The sequence below is a fragment of the Drosophila montana genome, unplaced genomic scaffold, assembly GCF_035044405.1.
Source record: "Drosophila montana isolate Dmon_TW-CO22-7 unplaced genomic scaffold, ASM3504440v1 contig_3831_1, whole genome shotgun sequence".
Taxonomy (NCBI): Eukaryota; Metazoa; Arthropoda; class Insecta; order Diptera; family Drosophilidae; genus Drosophila; species Drosophila montana.
This window is the reverse complement of record NW_026998702.1, coordinates 97,501-119,474: the sequence shown is the minus strand read 5'-3', so window position 1 is coordinate 119,474 and position 21,974 is coordinate 97,501. Positions and strand designations below refer to the sequence as shown.

Genomic DNA, 21,974 nt, shown 5'->3' with positions numbered 1-21,974 from the left:
ATATTCTAAGCTATTTAGCAAGAAGATAGTCTTGGCATATAGTCGTAGTTTGTATTCGTCTTTACGAGGCGATTCTGAAGCTAGTATGGACAGCTATGAGATGGGATGGATAGAAGAAAAATTGTTAGCTATTCATTTTCTGTAGATCATGTCCAACGTCGGCTTAGTTTCCGTTTGGGTCCAAATCACACAAGAGCTTGCTCAAAGAGCAAGAGAGTCATATGCTTTGTGTTATACTTAGAACGGCATCACTGCTTTTAATTTCGTTCCCACTAACGAAACTGCTTTGGCTTACTCTATTGAGTAATTAATATAAGGAGATGAAAAGTCACTCTGAGCTTTTATTACCGTTTTAGAGTTCATACGTGGTGAATCGGATTGGTCTGCAAACGCAAAATCAAACATAAAAAGTAAGGCTCATTTACATAGGAAGAAACAACAAATTATTTGCAAAACAACAACAAAGCTACGGCAGTTTTATTTTCGTTTTTCTACTTAATCACCGAGATGTTTGTGAGCAACGCGAGGGACATAGGCAACTCAGTGCAAAGAAAAGCGACAAATAATGCCACTGTGTTTGCTGCGGGGTTCCCTGTCTTGCGAGTAGAAATATTGTCCTAAAGGTCTAATATTGTTGCAGAGCCTAGTCCCGGCGCAATTAGTAGAAGATTTGAATGTCAGCAGGCAATGGCATTAAAATCAAAGGGTTACGCACACGACGCATTAACACAAAAATATAACGTCACATTTTATAGAATTTTATTTCTTGTGTTTTTATACCATGAACCCAATAAAATGGGTAAAATGGGTATAATGAATTTGTGCAAATATATGTAACAGGCAGAAGAAACCATATCCGACCCCATAAAGCTTATATATTCTTGATCAGCATCAATATCCTATATAGAGTCGATCTAGCCATGTCAGTCCGTTCGCCTACCCGTCCGTATGTATGAACGCAAGCATCTCAGAACCTTGAAGAGCTAGAGACTTGAAAAATATGTCTTCCTATAAGGAGGACATAATCGATAGCTTGTCTCGTTTCCAAGTAATCGATAAAAATCGATATCGAAAACCCGTTTTTTGAGCAATTTTGGTAAATAATAATAGTTAGAGTCACCAAACTTGAATAAAATATATATATCAAGTATCTTTTATTCTATAGCTATCGCTACCTCCCCGCTACCACTACAAAGCTATAAATCAAGTAAATAAACCAATTTACATATGCTGCCCACCAATATAATCCACAATTTAATGCAATTGTCATTTTGAGAATACACGAATATTTTATCGTACAATAAGATGTAGAAACTTTCAACAAGATCGGTTAAGAAACACGAAAGAAAATGTGTTTTAGTTGCCCACGTGTGTGCAGCAGCAAGCGCAAATACCAAGAATTTCTGTATACATGTACACACACACATTCATTCGCGTCTGCTTTGAATTCTATCAACAGCATTGCAATTGCGATTGTATTGTTTTCTGTGCTGCTATTTTCATATGTTTTTTTCTCATTAACACTCAATAATTGGTGTGGCTGTTGGGTAGAGGCGGCGGCAGGTAGTGCGAGTTCGAATCCTGCCAAGAAAACCATTTTTTTTAAATTTATCTTTTAAATTTATCCTTATTACTTAAGCAAACGAGTGCGTATCGCGAGCTGCATTTGGTGTTGGAAAAAGAGTGTTCAGGGTATCCTCTAGTCGGGAGCTTCCGACTAGAACCTCATAATTGCTTATATTTTCTTTGGCTGTTGAGTAGAGGCGGCGGCAAGTAGTGCGGCTAGTTGCGAGTTCGAGCCCTGCCAAGGAAACTTTTTTTTTTAATTTATCTTTATTGCTACTAAAGCAAAAGAGCGCGTAGCGCGAACTGCATTTGGTTTTGGAAGAAGAGGATTCAGGGTATCCCCAAGTCGGGAGCTCCCGACTAGAACCTCTTACTTGTTCAGTATAAATTTCTATCTTTATTACGTACACTTAAATAATTTATTTAGAGGGTCTTTTATATTAAATAATTATAGAAAAATGTAAAATTATTAATGAAAATATGAAAGCTGTTAATGATATTTGATACCTAAGGTAAAATCTTCCCAAAATTTAAATATATGCTAAACGCTTTCAGGTTATAGTGAGCACTTAATCTAACTAAAAGCTTTTATGTGCTTTCAATACTGCCGCTACATTAAGAATTAAATCATCAAAGCACTTTAAGCACTCCTACCTTTTAATGAATGGTTATTTAATCTTAGTCAATGAATTTTGTACATGATATTTAATACCTAAGGCAAAAGATTCCCATAGTTAAAATATGCGCCATATGCTTCCTATCTATAGTCAGCACTTAATCTAACTGAAAGCTTTAATGTGCTTTTAATACTGTCGCTGTATTATAGTTTGAATGAAATTAGTAGCTTAAGTTTATCTCTACAGCACATGCTAGATTAAGCTTATCTTGCCCATCTTTACATAACAACCCTGTATATTATGAAGTTTCTTGCAGATTGTTGCCATGATTTTTATTTCTTTTAGTCGCGAATATAAATAATGAGTACATTTTGTTTATTTAAGTTTGTTATTTCTCTTTTGCTGCTGCTGCTTGTGAAGTACGCAATGATCGTACATAACAAGCTTTAGGCTGTGACGCCATATGCGAAACAAAATATTGCTGTTTTCTTAAATTCATATACTTCCCTTGGCTTGGCATGCAGATTTGCACCAAAATGTGTGTGTTGAGACACACATTGTCATAGCGCGCCAAAGCGCTTCGAGGCATTAATACCCTTATTTATAGTAATGGTATAGAATGTTAAATGCAAATAATTATTAACAATTATACAAATAGTTGAACAGTAAATACGAAGTATTATTTATGTTTGAACTTGAATACAAAATTGTAAATATGAAGGTTAGTGGTATTTGGTTATAGCACTGATCAATATTTACAATACCCTATTTTGAGAAGTGTGCTTTGCTGGTCCAAAAATGAAAAATTATAAAAATCTGCCGGGCTGCTTGCAAGTTGAAAGCGAGTAGAGAAGAAGACATTACTTTGCGAAGTAACTCTCAATGGAAAAAAAAACAAAATACTTTTAAAAATGTTAAATATATGCGGGTGTTTAAAATTTTAAACTTTGTTAACCAACCAACTTTAGCATAGAGTAATGCCCTTAAGAGTAGAGTAAACTAGATTTCGTGACAATTGGTGGTCCGACCGAAGCTTTACATACAAAATACCGTTTAGCGCATTCGAGATAAATACTGGTTAATACTGCACTCGCTAGTCAGGTGCAAATGAAAAAAACAACTTAAAAAAAATTTTAAATAAATGTTCTCGCCCGTCAGTGATGATAGAATGTCACAAGACATTAGATATTGTGGTCAGTTTGACAAACATGAAACAAACGTTTTATTATAAAATGTTTGAAAACTTTTTGGGCAGCTCAAAAAATGATCAGAGGTCCTGCCGATATGGTGCTGTCTTCGTATGACACATTATAAAATTGTAAAGCAAAACAAACGGTCCATGTTCCCTATTGAACAGGAAATAATGCCTCTATCCCATCGGAAATAATAATGACATACGACAGCACTTTGACTGCTTATTTTAACAATAATTACTGAGTGGATGCCTTCAAAGTATTTTTTCAGGCATAAGAAATCCTTAAGTGATAAACATTTTTCAGAACGCCATCAGCTCTGGCTTTAACTCAAGAAGTAGAGTCGAACCATGAACGCTTTTTAATTTGCCAACAATTATTCAAAATGTTTTGAGGAGAGAGCTCAACGGCATAAGCGATGATAGCTAAAAACTTCGTATCTGACAATAACAAACCGCAACAGGGTAAAAGTCGAGATTTCAGTAAACAAAGGGTACAAAAAAATAACCTATTCCCAAGGCAATAACCACCTCAACCGTTTACATTGACAGCTCATCACGGCTTAGACAAAGTACTTAACAGACAAATCAAACCGTTCCTCCTTACGTACCATTCCCAAACCAGCCCTCAAAAAAGCAAACAGTGGCACTGCTAGGTACACAAGAGCAAAACTACAAAGAGTCTACTATGGGAAGAATGCCCACCTGATCAAGGCGAGAAAAATTACTAAACTATTGCTCTAGAGTTAGACATAGCTCCCTGCTACCGTTTTCAGAAGTGAAACACGTAACTGCAATAAAAGAAACTTTTGTGGTTAAGTCACTTCGTGGCTTCAACTCTGATCAGAAAAAATACTTCAGGCAGCTTTTCAACACCACTACCACATTCCTTATACTCCCAACTTTATCAACCTTTGACGGAATAACAGGAGTTGACCTACTCATCGCTTCATTAGATTTTATAAAAATCCTGGCGATACTTATCATAGATACTAAGCCCATTTGAGATCATTCTGCGCCCACTTAATAACTTAAATTAAAAAAAAAATTGTATAAGTAAACAATTACAAACCGAATCCGGATTAAAAAGAGCAGATTTTTAAAATGCCCAAATGCCCACAACAAATACAAAAAGAATTTTATGAAATGGTAAGAAAAAGAAAACGTTTCTTTGTCGACCCAAATGAAGTACTCCCGTATAATACAAATATCGTCTACCATTCCAATAGAGAATGAAAACCCGAGTTACTCCAAACTATACCCTAACCCAAATGGGCTGTCCGATTTTGTAGATAATGAAACCAGTAACTTTCTCAAAGACAACATTATAAGGCCATCTGGATAATAACCCAGTGAGAAAAGTAAATGAAAAGAGAACAGGTGAACAAGGAAACAGGAAGAAACGCTTAGGTATAGATTTTAGGAAACTCAATTCTAAAAATACTGACGATAAACATCCTAAAGTCAACATAAAAGCTATCCTTTCAAATCTCGGAAAAGCCAAGTATTTTACAACGCTTGACTTAAAATCGAGATTTCACCAAACATTACTTGTAGAAAAGGATAGACAAAAAACTGATTATTACAAGCTTGTGGTTTATGTGGATTATGGTATCATCTTCTCAGAAAACATGGAGGACCATGAGGACCACGAGAAAAATCACACTTTTTAGAGAAAAGGTAGAGTATCTTGGATTTGTGGTCTCTCGCGGCGGTATAACAAGGAAACCCAGTAAAGTAGAGGCAATAGATCATTTTTATTAACGATTCCGCAATAAAGCTAAGCCGCCAACGAAAATACTTAAGGGTAACAAGGGTTAAGTGAGCGTTGGCCAATAAAAAAATATACCTGTGAGCCTCAACGAAAAACAGCGTCGGACTTTTGAGAAACTAAAAAATATTCTTCTTTCAGAAGACGTCTGTTACTCTATCCCGACTTTTAAAAACGACTTGACTTGACGATAGATGCCTTATCTGTTGGCTTAAAAGCAGACCTATCTCAAGATGAGAAACCAATTACTATAATTTCCAGGACCCCACGATATAATGGACAAAACTTGGCGACAAACGAAGGTGAGCTACTTGCCATAGTTTGGACCCTAAACAACTATCTGTACGGCGCAGAAAATTTAAAAAGTTACTTGAACGCAAAAATAACAAGTAAGAGGCTCTAGTCGGGAACTCCCGACTAGGGGATACCCTGAACCCTCTGCTATTAACACCCAATGCAGGTCGCGCTACGCGATCGTTTGCTTTAGTAGTAAAAAGAAAATGTATGAGGTCGGAAATGTTTTCTTCTGCCTGTTACATACATATATTTGCTCAAAAACATACCCTTTTTACCCATTTTTAATGGGTTCAGGGTATAAAAAGATAGAAAGTGTTTATGGACGAGCATAGCGCTCAAATCTTATATAGCCAGGAAAAGAAAATTTTGTTGCTTATGCCTTACTACGAGAAAATGTACATGCTCTAGAAGACTGTGCACCATCTGATTAAGCCACTATTAATAGCAAACTGTCGGTAACCTACAATGTCAAGTCCACCGAAAAGCCGCTTTTGAAATCAAATAATTATAGAAGAAGGCGGCATTATATTAAATTTTTAATTAAATTATTAAAAGGTAGTGAAAAAAAAAGAATATCTTTGACACTCATCGAACTTTACCATAAAGTTGGTTATGAAACATTTCTCCCAGTCTCATATGAAAAAAATACTAGATTCTGAGAAAGTATTATATATGTATTTCATAGATATACTAGAAGCACTAATATTCTGGGAACCGCTTTGGAGGTCGTTGCTGAAACCCTCGATTTCAAAGACATTGATAAAATAAAATGCAACCTGCAAAAGTTAATTGATCAATAGACAGACAAGAAGTTCTAAGCACTTGAGTGCAAGAACAACATAATAATTAATCCGAAACCGTAATTACTATTGTCAGGGTTGCAAAAGAGAAACAAATCGAAGAAGGCCTCCTCTATGAAACATTACGCGCAAGGGACAGTATTTTTCTTTCAGAGTTCGAGACATTAATGTTGTCGGTTACACTTGTAAGCATTATAATTCAAAGCCCTGCTATTCTTGATTGTGAAGAAGTGGTGAATATTTTAAATGAGCATTCTACAAGTATCATTGTAACTGACTTAATGCAGGTAACACATGTTAATGTTTCATTAGATCATAAAGCTTACCATTTTATTATAAATACCCAGATCCTAGTTAAGTTTGTAAAGAGATCCGTTCAACGAAACAGTACAATACTTCATTTCACTGAAAATAATAATGTCGCAGACTGCGGTAATTAAATCCGGCCCATGAACTGCCACGTTAAGGTGAAAATTCTGTTCATGATATGTCCTCAACAACTACATTCCGGCGGTTAGACAACAGTAAAGGGAAAACCACCAATGGCCCGTTCTTGCTGGCATTCGACGATGAAGTTGAAACGAATGGGTTTCTGTTCCGGAACATGCAGAATATCTTACGAAAACACCCAGGCTCAGCTACATCGGCATTCCTGAATATCACCGGTCATCAGGAAATTTTAAGTCTACCATACCTGCAAAGGCTGAACATCGACAGTCATTGGTGACATAGAGAAAAAACTGACTACAACGCCCGCAATATTCAAAGTATCCATCATCGTCGTCCTACATATTGGGCCCTTTCTCTCGAAGATCTAACAAAGACTAAAAAGAGCCAGCCAACAAGCTTCCCTACATATTGTTTTTGATAGTCTGAAGAAAACCAAGGACTGCTTTCATCTTAGTGAGGGAGGAGTTAACACCTCCGGCCAGACATAAGTCAACGGCCGTTCGATCATGCATAATTTGTACAGTTTTGAGCTTGCTCAACATTCTTACGCCGCATGGGCGGCTACAACAAATTGGCCACGCGTTGGCAACAATGTTGTCTCCATCGTTTCCATGCGTTCGTTGTCCGAAATATGATCCGCTTGGACTTGATATATAAGCGAATATGAATCACAGGGCAAACTTCGCCTCAGTAACATTTATGTACTTTGCTTTAGTTAGATTTAAAAAATTAATCCGTTCAGACCTAAAAGTCTAGTACCCTTTATTACTAAGTGGCATCTCAGAAGTAAGGAGATGCCAAAAAGCTTAACTTGCAGAATGACTCCTTGTAAAGGAGTTTAAAAGTTGGGGTTGTACAACTCAATCTACCTGGGTCCACTCTACAAGAAATTTGTAGACTGCCGTGACGTGGTGCTGAAAGGTGGGAAGTGAGCTGCTAGGATCGCTCCACCGCAGAGTGATTATGTTTAAGGAAAGGAGCGGAACCGCAGGAATCGCTCCGCCGTGGCGCAGGTAAGGGCTAACCAGCGTGATGGGTGCTGCTGGGATCGCTCCACCGCAGTGTGAAAGAACTGAAAACAAATTATCGCTAGTCGGCCGCGGCTGCCGAATAGTTAGCAAAAACAATTCAAAACATTATGTATTTTCTCTACTGGAATTATGCTTCTCCCTATTGCTGATTAGTCTCACGGTCTTACGACCCTTTTTCGCCCTTTTCGCCGTGCCTTTAAGCCTATTCGCTTATCTGCTCTTCCTGTTAATACTTTCGGAGCCAGAGTTCTTTCTAACTCGACTTAAACTATAATCGATTTCCTATATTCATATTCATTCGTGTTCATAATCAAACCACCTGCTCGTTTATCGTTGGTCGCCAATCTCTTCAACGCATATTGTAGTGCCTCCCCTGGTCCTGAGAAGCATGCGGTTGTGGCGGACGATATCAAACACCTCTCTCAGACGTCCGGCCTTCTCCCCTAGTGTCTGTTGGACAATGGCGGAGTCGGGCGTAACCTCGTCACTGGGAGACGAGGCTCGCGGCCTTGTACTAAGAAGGCGAGGGAAAATCCAGTCGAATCGGCCACGGCTAGCGCTATTTCTGGTAGCATCTTGTCCTACGAACTTTGATGTTTTTCTATGAAGTGTGGAACACATAAGCCTGGCATGCGATAAAAAAACTATCGATAGTTTCCAAGATATCTGGTCGTATTTCTAAGGTACGCGACTCATCTGTCATCGCATGCTGGTTAACTCTCTTGTCTCAGGTCTAGAAAAAGTCTTCGTTTTGAGTGCGGCTACCTTGCATTTGGATTTCAACAACGAAATACTAAAACCTTTTGTAGTATGAATGCGTATATATACGCATGCGCCGAGCGGTCTTAATATAGAGCCGGCGAAACTATACATTTCGATCAATGAAGTTGGTTCTGTAAACACACATTGTGGTATATATTTCTTTGCAACTGAGACAAAGTTCAGTTGCTGCCACGAGTTTTCCAAACTCAAAGGGAAAGATGCATCGCAGTCTAATTTTTGTAGCCAAAGCTCTTGGAGTATGATTTTTGCCATACCACAGAGTTATCGTTCAGTTTTGTCGCTTTGAGACCTATGAATGAATCGTCTAGCTTAAATTGAAAAGCATCTTTATTCGGCAATCACTTCATGCCAAGTGTTTTAGTTGTGTCAGACTTTGAGATTGTTATCGGCTTGGCGGCGTTTGTTGCGGAGAACTCAGGAGAATTTGAAAATTTTTTTTTGTATTTATTTAAACCTGTGCTTTAAAGCATTTGCGACAACTAAGATTAACCTGAAGAAAATCAAAAGAACAGGTGGGGTCTTTCGAGCAGGAAATATCCATCTGATTCTTGCACCATGTCCTGCCTACACATCTTTTTAATGTCAGCTGTCAATGCATACTAGGAGAGTCTAAATCGAAGCAGAATCGAATAAAGGTTGGGTCCAACCAAACGAAGGTCATTCAACGCAATTTAATACGAATTCTGACAGGACGCTTCGAAAACACACTGATGCGAAATGAAATAGCGTGTACTTGGAATCTGATTACCTATTTCTGACATGTGACCTAACGTTAAATATTCTTCCATGAATTCCAAGTACATACACCTAACCTCGGGATATCGAGATAAGCGTCTTTCAAGTGATAAAAACCGCTTAGCAACATCGAACGAGTTACCAAGCTGATTGGGATGTGTAATTGAATGGCAGTCTTACTTTAAACTGACCTGACATCAATATATTCAAATTATGTAGAAAGTCGCTCTAACTTAACTGCTGTACAATTTTTTCGGATTTTTTTGGCTATTGGCGACTCTTCCGCAAAGTTTTGTCTACCTAGGTATATGACTCTTCTTAATAGCTCGGACCTTAACATGAGTCTTCTCATGACATGTCGGCATGTAAATTCCTAAGACAATCCTACAAGAGTCTTGTTCAGAATCGACAATTCGAACCTTGCTTGATCGACGGATATAAGTTTAAAGAACGTATTAGCTCCACAGAGCATGTCGATCTTCTAGGGCATGTGAAAATATATCAGCCATTTGCAAAATAAATAATAAAATAATCAGATTTTTAAAATGCCCACAGCAAATTCAAAAAGAATTATATGAAATGATATGAAAAAGAAATCGCTTCTTTGCCGACCTAAATGAACTACTCCCGTATAATACAAATATCGTTGCTACCATTCCAATAGAGAATGAAATCCCGAGTTACTCCAAACTATACCCTAACCCAATTGGGCTGTCCGATTTTGTAGATAATAAAACCATAACTTTCTCAAAGGCAACATTATAAGGCCATCTAGATAATAACCCAGTGAGAGAAGTAAATGGAAAGAGAACAGGTGAACAAGGAAACAGGAAGCTGAATTCTAAAAATACTGACGATCCTATACTTAACATAAAAGCTATCCTTTCAAATCTCGGAAAAGCCGAGCATTTTACAACGCTTGATTTAAAATCGAGATTTCACCAAACATTACTTGTAGAAAAGGATAGACAAAAAACTGATTACTACAAGCTTGTGGTTTATGTGGATTATGGTATCACCTTCTCAGAAAACATGGAGGACCATGAGGACCACGAGAAAAATCACACTTTTTAGAGAAAAGGTAGAGTATCTTGGATTTATGGTCTCTCGCGGCGGTATAAAAAGGAAACCCAGTAAAGTAGAGGCAATAGATCATTTTTATTAATGATTTCGCAATAAAGCTAAGCCGCCAACGAAAATACTTAAGGGTAACAAGGGTTAAGTGAGCGTTGGCCAATAAAAAAATATACCTGTGAGCCTCAACGAAAAACAGCGTCGGACTTTTGAGAAACTTAAAAAATATTCATCTTTCAGAAGACGTCTGTTACTATTAAAACGACTTGACTTGACGATAGATGCCTTATCTGTTGGCTTAAAAGCAGACCTATCTCAAGATGAGAAACCAATTACTATAATTTCCAGGAACCCAAGATATAATGGACAAAACTTGGCGACAAACGAAGGTGAGCTACTTGCCGTAGTTTGGACCCTAAACAACTATCTGTACGGCGCAGAAAATTTAAAAAGTTACTTGAACGCAAAAATAACAAGAGGCTCTAGTCGGGAACTCCCGACTAGGGGATACCCTGAACCCTCTGCTATTAACACCCAATGCAGCTCGCGCTACGCGATCGTTTGCTTTAGTAGTAAAAAGAAAATGTATGAGGTCGGAAATGTTTTCTTCTGCCTGTTACATACATTTGCTCAAAAACATACCCTTTTTACTCATTTTTAATGGGTTCAGGGTATAAAAAGATAGAAAGTGTTTATGGACGAGCATAGCGCTCAAATCTTATATAGCCAGGAAAAGAAAATTTTGTTGCTTATGCCTTACTACGAGAAAATTTACATGCTCTAGAAGACTGTGCACCATCTGATTAAGCCACTATTAATAGCAAACTGTCGGTAACCTACAATGTCAAGTCCACCGAAAAGCCGCTTTTGAAATCAAATAATTATACAAGAAAGCACCATAATTATGTTCGGTCAGAAAACAAGACATATCGTATAATTTTCAAATAATGAACGTCTAATGGAAAATGTGTATGATGCTGTCAAGAAGAAGGTACCACATACTCCGAAATTGCTAAGGAAACAAGATTGGTTATAAAACATTTCTCCCAGTCTCATATGAAAAAAATACTAGATTCTGAGAAAGTATAATATATGTATTCCATAGATAAACTAGAAGAACTAATATTCTGGGAACCGCTTTGGAGGTCGTTGGTGAAATCCTCGATTTCAAAGACTTTGATAAAATAAAATGCAACCTGCAAAAGTTAATTGATCAATAGACAGACAAGAAGTTCTAAGCACTTGAGTGCAAGAACAAAATAATAATTTAATCGAAACCGTAATTACAATTGTCAGGGTTGCAAAAGAGAAACAAATCGAAGAAGGCCTCCTTTATGAAACATTACGCGCAAGGGACAGTATTTTTCTTTCAGAGTTCGAGACATTAATGTTGTCGGTAACTCTTGATTCTGAAGATGTGGGGAATATTTTAAATGAGCATTCTACAAGTATCATTGTAACTGATTTAATGTAGGTAACACATGTTAATGTTTTATTAGATCATAAAGCTTACCATATTATTATAAATACCTAGATCCTAGTTTAGATTGTAAGGAGATGACTCTGTTTTCCGTTCAACGAAACAATACTTTATTTCACTGAAAATAATAATGTCGCAGACTGCGGTAATTAAATCCTGCCCATGAACTGCCACGTTAAGGTGAAAATTCTGTTCACGAAATGTCCTCAACAACTACATTCCGGCGGTTAGACAACAGTAAAGGGAAAACCACCAATGGCCCGTTCTTGCTGACATTCGACGATGAAGTTGAAACGAATGGGTTTCTGTTCCGGAACATGCAGAATATCTTACAAATTACCCAGGCTCAGCAACATCGGCATTCCTGAATATCACCGGTCATCAGGAAATTTTAAGTCTACCATACCTGCAAAGGCTGCACATCGACAGTCATTGGTGACATAGAGAAAAAACTGACTACAACGCCCGCAATATTCAAAGTATCCATCATCGTCATCCTACACATTGGGTTCTTTCTCTGGAAGATATACCAAAGACGTAAAAGAGCTAGCCAACTAGCTTCCCTACAGATTGTTATTGATAGTCTGAAAAAAACCAAGGACTGCCTTCATCTTAGTGAGGGAGAAGTTAACACATCCGGCTAGACATAAAGCAACGGCCGTTTGATCATGCATAATTTGAACAGTTTGAGCATGCTCAACATTCTGGCGCCGCATGTGCTGCTACAACAAATTGGCCACTCGTTGGCAACAATGTTGTCTCCATCGTTTCCATGCACTTACTGTCCGAAATACGATCCGCTTGGACTAAGTAATGTATTAGCGAATTCACCGCAGAGTTGTTAAGTTTAAGGAAAGGAACGGAACCGCAGTGGCGCAGGTAAGGGCTAACCAGCGTGATGGGTGCTGCTGGGATCGCTTCGCCGCAGTGTGAAAGAACTGAAAACAAATTATCGCTTATCGGCCTCGGCTGCCGAATGATTAGCAAAAACAATTCAAAACACTTTGTATTTTTTCCACTGGAATTCTTGTTCTCCCTATTGGGTACAATTCGATGGCCCTGCCGCACCGTCAATTCTTGACAATCGCGCCTATCTTTCAGGCAGGTTTGCAGACATTTTCCAACCACTGACATTAACTGTATGGTCTGGCTGGAACCCCAATATGGCTTTCAAGATCCACAGATCTAACGAGAACTCGCTTACTCCCAAAATTATAAAAAAAATTGTTAAACAGAAACGAGTAAAGCTCTAGCAAAAACAAAATCGTCACTTGTCGTTTTGACGGTAACGGCTGATGTTGCTAGTATAACACTATCAGACATATTCCCATGTATAGCATGGGAGGTTAATGGTTGATCCTGTGCGGAGTCAAGGGGTGGTGGTAACGCTCAAGTGTTAGAAACGGCAGATTTTCTTTGCAACAGTGTGTTATGAGAACAATTTCGCACCCTTTTTGTTTTATCTTACATCTGGCAACAGTGTGTCCCATCCGAAGGCACTTGATGCAATAAAAAGCCGCCTTAGCGATCTCTAATCTGCACTAAGGTGAATGTTGATTGGCTGCACATTTTTTTTTCAACAGCTATTGATTGATCTTGACGATGCAGCAGAAGGTTGCGCTATCTTTGGTTGGCTAAAGAGAGCCAAAATAGTCTTATTGAATAATAGACATTCTTTATCGTAAGTTGTCGAATGCTTTGAAATTAATTGTCCTCGGTAACTTGAAATGCGCTTCCCTATACTCTGTTTCGCGTGATTGTTATCAACAAGAGAAGAGGCTTATTAAATTCTTGAAGTCAACTTATTTTTCATTAAACTTATGAAGTGCCAGGTGCGTAAGACGTGTACGTGGAGCCGCGAGGGGCATGCCTGCAGGCGTGGCAGGACTTAGAGACTTTATAACAGATTTTAAACAAGCTTTTGTCGTTATGCAGAGTTCTTCTAGCTGGCCACGATAATAATCATCTGGGTCAAAAGTTTCTACTCGAGTCTGATTCTTTAACGCTGTATCTATGTGAAGGGTTATCATTTGTTATATTCATTCTAACATGGTAGATTATACGTTTAATTTACCCTTAATTATTTGGTCATTTAACGCACAATGCTTTTAATAGACACACTGCGTTTGTTTTTTTTTCATCGTCAAAACTTTTTTTAGTTGCCATGTCTAAATTTAAATTCAATTTAAAATTATACATGTAAATTAAAATCGAATTTTGTTTTTATATCATTTGTAGAAGTTAAGCTAAAACGTTCACGCTCTAGGTGCCAAACGACTTTAAACAAGTGATATGCCTGATTAGTAATTACAATAACAATTTTACAGCTAAGCACAAAGAGAAACAGAAATAAGCGGAGTGCAGCTGGCTTGCTAATGTGTGCGTAAACTGCACTTATATACAAGCGCTTGGTCTCGAACAACTGTATAATTTACAGTGGTTGCGCAGTCACAAACCAGCTCTCATCGTGGACGGTTGTCTGCTTAAATACCTCCGCATCTTCTGACCTAATCAATGTTATAAACCTCTTTTTCACCTTGCGCCCCTTTGCTCGGGCGCTTTTCACGTGTGATCTAACTTGAAAACAAAATTGCGCGTAAAGAGTAGACAGAAAAACCAAACGGAAAAAATGGGAAGCTAGCTGCGGGAAGCTAGCTGCTGTCCCCAACCCAAAAAAAACATTCTTTTCACCTAGATCTAAGGACATTGTTACATCCCGCTTTGATAAAAATGAAAAATAATTTAAGTTATCACCATTCGCAATCAAAAAATTGATTGATTTTAACTGCGGCTGAGAAGTCGACTCCTGCAAAACACTAAAAAGCGGTGAACTGCAAATAAAAAAAATTATTTGCAACAATTGAACAAGCTCCTGAAGATGTCCCATTTTACTGACATGTAAATAATTGTATCGGAACATCTGTCTTTTAACTACGGTAAGAAAGTTATCTTTAACGACCTGCTCGACATATCCGAAGAGGAAATACAATCTTAGCTTAAAGAGCAAAACGTTACTCTGGTTAAAAAGATAATGAAGAAAGTTGAATGTAATTTAAACTATCAGGCTTATTTGTTCTTACATTTGCTTCACCGAACGTCATAGAATATTCATGATCGGCTGTTAAAGAACCAAAATTCGCCCATATCTGCAAAAACCACTGCGCTGCAATAACTGTCTTCGTTTCTGACATACATTCAAAATCCCAAAAACATGCGCTAACGTGGTTCTCAGCACCACATGAAAAAAATGAAAAGAAAACATGCGTAAACAAAACCGGCTGCATCAACTACAGCATTAACAAACTACCACGTAACAGACACTTTTCCATCGTCAAAAAATGCCCAATATATGAGAAACAGGTGCAAATATCGTAATTAAAATCACTGAGAAGTTTAACATCAAAACAGCCTACGAAATGTATAATTGAAAAACCAACTCGGCAATGTAACCTCTGCCGACGCATTTAAGACGGCTCAACAAAATAACGACTAAAATACAACCAATACCAGCACCACCGCCAGCACTACCTACAACACCATCGCCCGCAACATTCTCAAGTATGATAATCTCGAAGACCTTACATCAATTACCCATCCCAGCACATCTTAACTCCTAAGTTAGATCAAAACCTTGATCAAATTAAAAATAAAAGTACAAGTACTACCCCGTGCAGCCTTAAAAAAAAAAACGACTGGCTAAGGGGATGACCTTTCTGCAACGTCGACTTGATCAGCCATTCGGGGAAAACACATGAACACAATCCACAGCCCACTGTAGCAAATCTTACTCTGTAAAACAGACACTTTAAAACTATAACTCAAATAACATATATATGCCTCTTATTATAATGCGGTGGAACATCTGCGACTACATAAATCACTACAGCGAACTTCTCATAATAATTAATTCACCTCAACTCAACTCAACCCCATAAGCTATAATATTATTATAAACACACCACTAATAAAGAATCCATTTCAAACTATGTACAGCAAACTGTGGATTTTTTCGAAAAATCAGTTGCTATCGTAAACAACAAAATAGCCCATTCTACAGAGGTTAACAAGGAGGCAGCCAATTTAATCAAAATAATTCTTTAAAGTGGCAACATGGCTATCCCAAAAACTTCTCTTAATCAGCAGCCCCATAGTGTTCCCTGGTGGAACAAAAAATTATCATTACTAAAAAACAAAATGTGGAACAAGTTAAACCATAATATCACTCAGGAAAATATAATCAATTTTAGAAAAACAGGCGGAATATTTAGACAAGACATTAGTAGATAGACTATAAATATCTGAACCCCAGAATTAATTTCAGAAATAAATCTTAGTACACCCTAAACTAAAATGTGGTCAAATATCCGTGGCTTTTGTGGCCTCAATCCCATGAAGTCAATTCATGCCGCCTCAAACCCTTGCATAAACAGTGTTAGCATGGAGCACAATACAATTGCTAACACATTTGCCCATTTTTGGTGGGCATCATCCAAGTTTTCAAATTTTTTACAAACCTTTGTCTAGCACAAAAATAACTATCAATCTTACCTTTAGATTACACTCCAAGCAAAGCAGCGGAAAAATTTGAGTTAAATATATCCTTTATCGAATTGTTAAGCTCCCTTAGCTCTTTGAAAGGGTGTACACCAGGAGTTGACAGGATTACATGTTCTATGATTGAACACACCACCCCACCTCCTAAAATATTTAGTCCCTCGACAATATAAGACCAGTCTAATAGGAATTACTAGAAATAACTTGAATAAACAAAACACTGACAGAATGAATCCATAGTCCTACCTTCCCATTTTACTTAATCAGTGGCTCTCCAAAGTCATGGGTAAGGTCTCCGTCATCCTATTCCTAATTGCTTAGCACAAATTGTCGAAAATCATAGAAGGCCAAAGAGATATCACCTTCTGTAGTTTTGCTGAGGATTTTCAGCTCATTATCATAAGAAGAAAAATCTATCAACAAATTTAGAACAGCTTTTTAAAAATATTCAAAGCACTGTCCATTGAAAAATGTAAACACAAACATGTTTGCTATAAAAAACAGTGTTTTTTTTGCTAAATCACTTCCAATAATATCACTATTCAGTCAGTCAGCTCACCAAAAGTTTTAGGAGTCACACTTAGTAAAAAATATAAGTGCAATGAACATTTTGAAGACCTAATTAACTCATTGTCGAAAAAACTAAACATTATAAAAAAAATTTAGGTGTAACACTCATACCCTTATTTAAGTCATCTAAGCCCTAATAATCTCAAAGATTGATACGTTCTCTTTCTTTGAGCAGTAGGGATTGTACTTGGCGCCTAATATACATCTCCAATCAAAAATTTATTATTTGAAACTAAAGTTTCTAAAATCCGAACTATACGAAATTCTTCAGTACTCTAATGCCACCCAGCAAAATATTTGAAAAAGAGAGCATTACAGAAAAGTAGACCCACCAATATATCTTTAAATCAGCTTACCAAAAACTGCAGATATCTAAATATACCAATCAGTCCACTTAAAAGAGACCCTGAAGCACCCTACAACAGAAATCAAATAGATTTCTCATTACAAAAATACCCAAAATAATATACCAACCCAATTATCTACCAAACCACTTTTAAAAGCATTCAAGATTTAAGCTCAGATCGAAAATTCATCTATACAGATGGATCGGCTACCAACAATATTATAATATTCGCTGTAATTACGGAAACTACAGTTCTAAGATACGGGTCTCTTTCACCATAGTCCTCAGTTCTTTCAGCTAAAATTATAGCAATATACTAGGATATTGTTTTAGCCAGCAAAGCTAATAAGAAATATACAATTGCTCAGACTCCATAACTTAAGAATTTCTCAAAAAACAGGATTTCAAAACGATTTTTATTGATTGCTTGGAAACGGTTCAAGTTATCAATTAGCGGAAATAAACTCATACCACTAACTATACAATACATAGATATGTCAAGCACCAGAATTTCGAGCTCTACACACACACACACAGGAGGAGGAGGAGGTGAAAGTGAACGACGCGGTGCGGACGCGCATTCTTTTGTGCTCCGGTTTGCGCCCTTTGCTGCAGCTGCTGCAAAGTAAAAGCGTCTCTAAGCGACAGATTGTACGACAGAAACAACGTACCTGGAGTTGGCGCTGATCACCAACTGGAGGTGCAGTCGCTGGTGATCCGGACGGACGGGTCTCCTCCGCTGGGTAAGACAACAACAACCCCACTCAATTGTGCCCTGGAGCGCATTGAGTGAAAAGCTTTCCAATCCCGCTGTGAATTGTGAAAGTCATGCAGACGACGATCAGCTGCTACAAGCTAGCGATGACAAATTGCGTAAGCACAGCTGAGCACCAGTGCTCAAAAACAGCACACAAACGCATATAATAGAGCGACAAATAGATGGCGCCACTACGAAGCCAGGATGCAAATACCTAACTGCCCACCACTAGATGGCGCTAGTAGTAAGGCAAACAGAAAGATAATTGCAGAATGCTGAATGTCCAACAGGGCCAACGGGTACACAAGGCCGCGGATCTGGCTAAGCCATCCCCACCGCTCCGGCGGCGTACCCACAAACGGGGCTCTGGCGGCCGAGTCGGGGCGGCATAACTCCCAACAAACGCTACGGGGAAACTTGTAGCCAACGTGGGACGCCCTACGGGACAAACTCGCGCCACTTATCTGACGTGCACAGAGGATCCCATAGGATCCATTGAGACCCCAGCCCAGTAAGGTCTCAATTACGGCATACTGGAAGCCACTTACATATCCGACGAAACCGGGCTGACAGGCCGCAGTATTCCAGCACCTTAGTAAACCGAGTGAAATCGAGCGGAAACGGCTGCTGGGCTAATGCTGCGCCTGCCCCCGCCCCGTTAAAACCATGGCAAGGCCTCGAGAAACGCTTGCTGTCCGTTACCATTAAGTTGGCCGTGCAGGATCAGTTGACATTGTCCTGACTAACACCGATCTGGCTCTGAACTCCGGCTCTCATGAGGACCGGAGTCAACCCTCGCGTGGACCTCACTCCCTGGAAAGGCACCCACGGGATCACGAAGGTGACTGCACAGAACGGGCAACAATAACGGCCTCGAGGGGGGGCCCAATTACAAAGAAATGAATACAAAACAACAAGGGGGACACCTCCACCCCGAAACAATAGAGGCAACAACACCAACAACGAGAGAGGCAGAGCCTATCCAGCGCGAAGATGGTCTCGCCTTCGCGAAATCTAGTAGAGTTGCTAGAACTCCACCGCAAGCCGACCAAGCCGATGCACCTCTGCCAACCAAATGCGACGCTATCAACTGCATTGCAGCAGGCGCAAGCACGAATACGCCGAAGAGAGGCAGAAATTCGGGAAGCCCTGAAGACACGCCCCGGAAAACACCGTCTAAGCGGGCAAAGAGCACAAAGGACTCTTGCTCCAGCCAGATGAAGAAACTAGGAACAATCCTGGACGAGATAATCTACCTCGTCAATGAGAAAAAGCCGGTGGTGAGACACATAAACCAGGGAATGAAGGACTCGCTGGCACAAATGAAGAAGATACAAGAGGCAGTGTGCGCCCAAATAGAAGACCAGCTGCGGATAGACACAACCTGCCCCAAATGCAAAAAAGACGCTAAGAAGCAAAGCGACACGGAACCGGTTGCGCAGATCAAGAGCTGCAATAACAAGGAGATGCCTACGAGCGCGCGCACGCCACCGCCGAAGACAGTAAGCCCCACAGTAAACGCAGGCAAACAACGAAGGCAAAGAACACGAAAAGAGCCACCAACTCGTAACACTGCAGTTACCGAAAACGGTCGCCGTGCGGACAAAAACCATGCACGACCGGCGGCGCTTCCCAAGGAGGGAACCACTAAAGAGAGCACGTGGCAGCAAGTCAACCGCCGACGAAAAAAGCCACGTAAAACTTCAAGCAGACCAGATGCCCTGCTGGTCAAGTGCAAGGACACGGCTTCATATGCCGAGGTCCTTAGGGCAGTGCAAAATGACGAATCTCTGCAAAAATACAGAGAAAACGTCACTAAAATACGGCGAACAGCCGCTGGAGAGCTGTTGCTACAGATGGAAAAAGCAGGAGACGATGCGACAGCGAAACTGCTCAAGGCCGTACAAGAGAAGATGGGAGAACTCGCGGAGGTCAAAACAATCTCTGAAAAAGCCATGATAGAGGTCAAAGATATACCCGAGTGGTGCTCAAATACCGATGTTTTGGATGCAGTTTTTGCAAAAATCGACGGGGACATCCCCGTAGAAGCCACCCCCAAGCTGCGAGCAGCATACCGGGGAACCCAGACGGCCAGAGTCCTTCTACCCAAAGAATTAGCCGAACAGCTGCTGTTAATCGGGAAAATAAGAATCGGATGGGCAATCTGCCGCATTCGACTTAAAACCGACCCCAGGAGATGTTCAAGTGTCTAGAATTCGGGCACATCGCAACCAGATGCAGAAACAGCCAGGACGAAACAGGCAAGTGCTACAACTGCGGTGGAGCAGAGCATGCATCAAAAGCATGCCGAGAGGAACCAGCGTGCATCCTATGTACTCGTAAGGGGCAGAAGAACACGGGACATAACACCCTTAGCAGGTCATGTCCGTTATTCTTAAAGGCCGCAAATAAAAGAAATTAAAAATGAAGCTACTACAGCTTAATCTAAACCACTGCAGAGCAGCGCAGGAGCTACTAACCCAAACAGTCAGAGAGATACGAGCCGACGTGGCACTACTGAGCGAACCATACGCAGCAATGTCTGAAGAGAGTTGGGTCCAAAACACCGAACATGGTGCTGCTATATGGAGCTGCGGAAACCCACCACTCCTAGTGAGCGACAGGAAGACGGCCCTGGGATACGCAAGAGCCAAGATCGGCGGCATCTATTGGTATAGCTGCTATATGGCCCCCAGCGTTCAACTCGACGAATTTGCACGAATGCTCGATGAACTAGTGGCGGACGCTCAAACGCACTTCCCACTGGTCATTGCCGGCGATTTCAACGCGTGGGCAGTGGATTGGGGAAGTGCCAGGACGAACCCACGAGGTTGCACGCTGCTAGACGCCTTCGCAGCTCTTAACGTAACACTGCTGAACACCGGGACCGAGCACACCTTCATCAAGGCAGGACGCGGCTCAATTATTGACCTGACGTTTGCCAGCCCCTCAATAGCAAGACGGACCACATGGGAGGTGTCCCAGCTGTATACGCATAGCGACCACCAGGCCATTGTCAGCAATACTGATGGCGGACAACCAAACCCGACGGGCAGAACACACCACATCGCTTGGGACCCTGAGACGCTCAATAAAGAGGCACTCTTAGCGTTTTTTGAACCCACCGCAATCACTGGAAACGCAGAACAGCTCGCTAACTGCCTAACACGGGAGATGCAACGAGCCTGCGATGCAGCGATGGCGAGGAAAAAGAAAGGAGGTAACAAGCACAAGCCAGTCCGATGGTGGAATGGCGAAATAGAGGATGCGCGTAAAAGGTGCCACACAGCAAGACGCATATACCAGCGCGCAGCAAGACGAGCGCGACGGGAAACAGCAAACCTGGCCCTGGAGCACGAAGCCGAAGAAGCTCGCGCAGCCTACCACTCCTGGCGAGCTATGCTCACCAAGGCTATCAAGCGAAGCAAGCGGCAATGCTGGATGCAACTCTGCGACGAAGCCGATACCCAGCCCCCCGGACAAGCCTACAAAACGGTAATGGGCAAACTCGCAAGAGGACCCGTACCGACCTGCCCAGAGCATCTAAAGCAGATAGTGGAGACACTGTTCCCGCGCCAGATAGAGCTACGCCACAACCCTCCAGCCGTAGGCACGTCGGTGGTGCCTCCCATCGACACAGAAGACATACGTGCCGCGCTAAAGCGCATTAAATCAAACAAAGCGCCAGGACCCGACGGCATCCCCAATGCAGTGCTGAAGACCATCGCTAGCGCCCACGCAGACACAGTCGTAAATGTGTTCAACCGATGCATTGCAGAAAGAACCTTTCCAACGTGCTGGAAGTTGCAGAGACTGGTCCTTATCCCTAAAGCTGGAAAGGACCCACAGGACCCCTCTGCCTACAGGCCACTCTGCATGCTGGACTCCACGGGCAAGCTCTTCGAGCGCATCATCTGCGATCGTCTGGAGAAGGAGATCGCTGATCGCTAC

At 40.5% G+C, this 21,974-nt stretch overlaps 1 protein-coding gene and 1 long non-coding RNA gene across 2 annotated transcripts in view; both read left to right on the top strand.

The window, feature by feature from the left end:
- LOC135437607 (nucleoside hydrolase-like) overlaps nt 1-21,974 on the top strand; it is a 73,949-nt gene that overhangs the window by 15,367 nt on the left and 36,608 nt on the right. The window lies entirely within an intron of this gene.
- Nucleotides 10,582-21,974, top strand: part of LOC135437608 (uncharacterized) — a 28,623-nt gene continuing 17,230 nt past the window's right edge. Inside the window, exon 1 of the long non-coding RNA XR_010437717.1 lies at nt 10,582-10,705. This is a non-coding gene — a long non-coding RNA (uncharacterized LOC135437608). The remainder of the gene's footprint in view (nt 10,706-21,974) is intronic.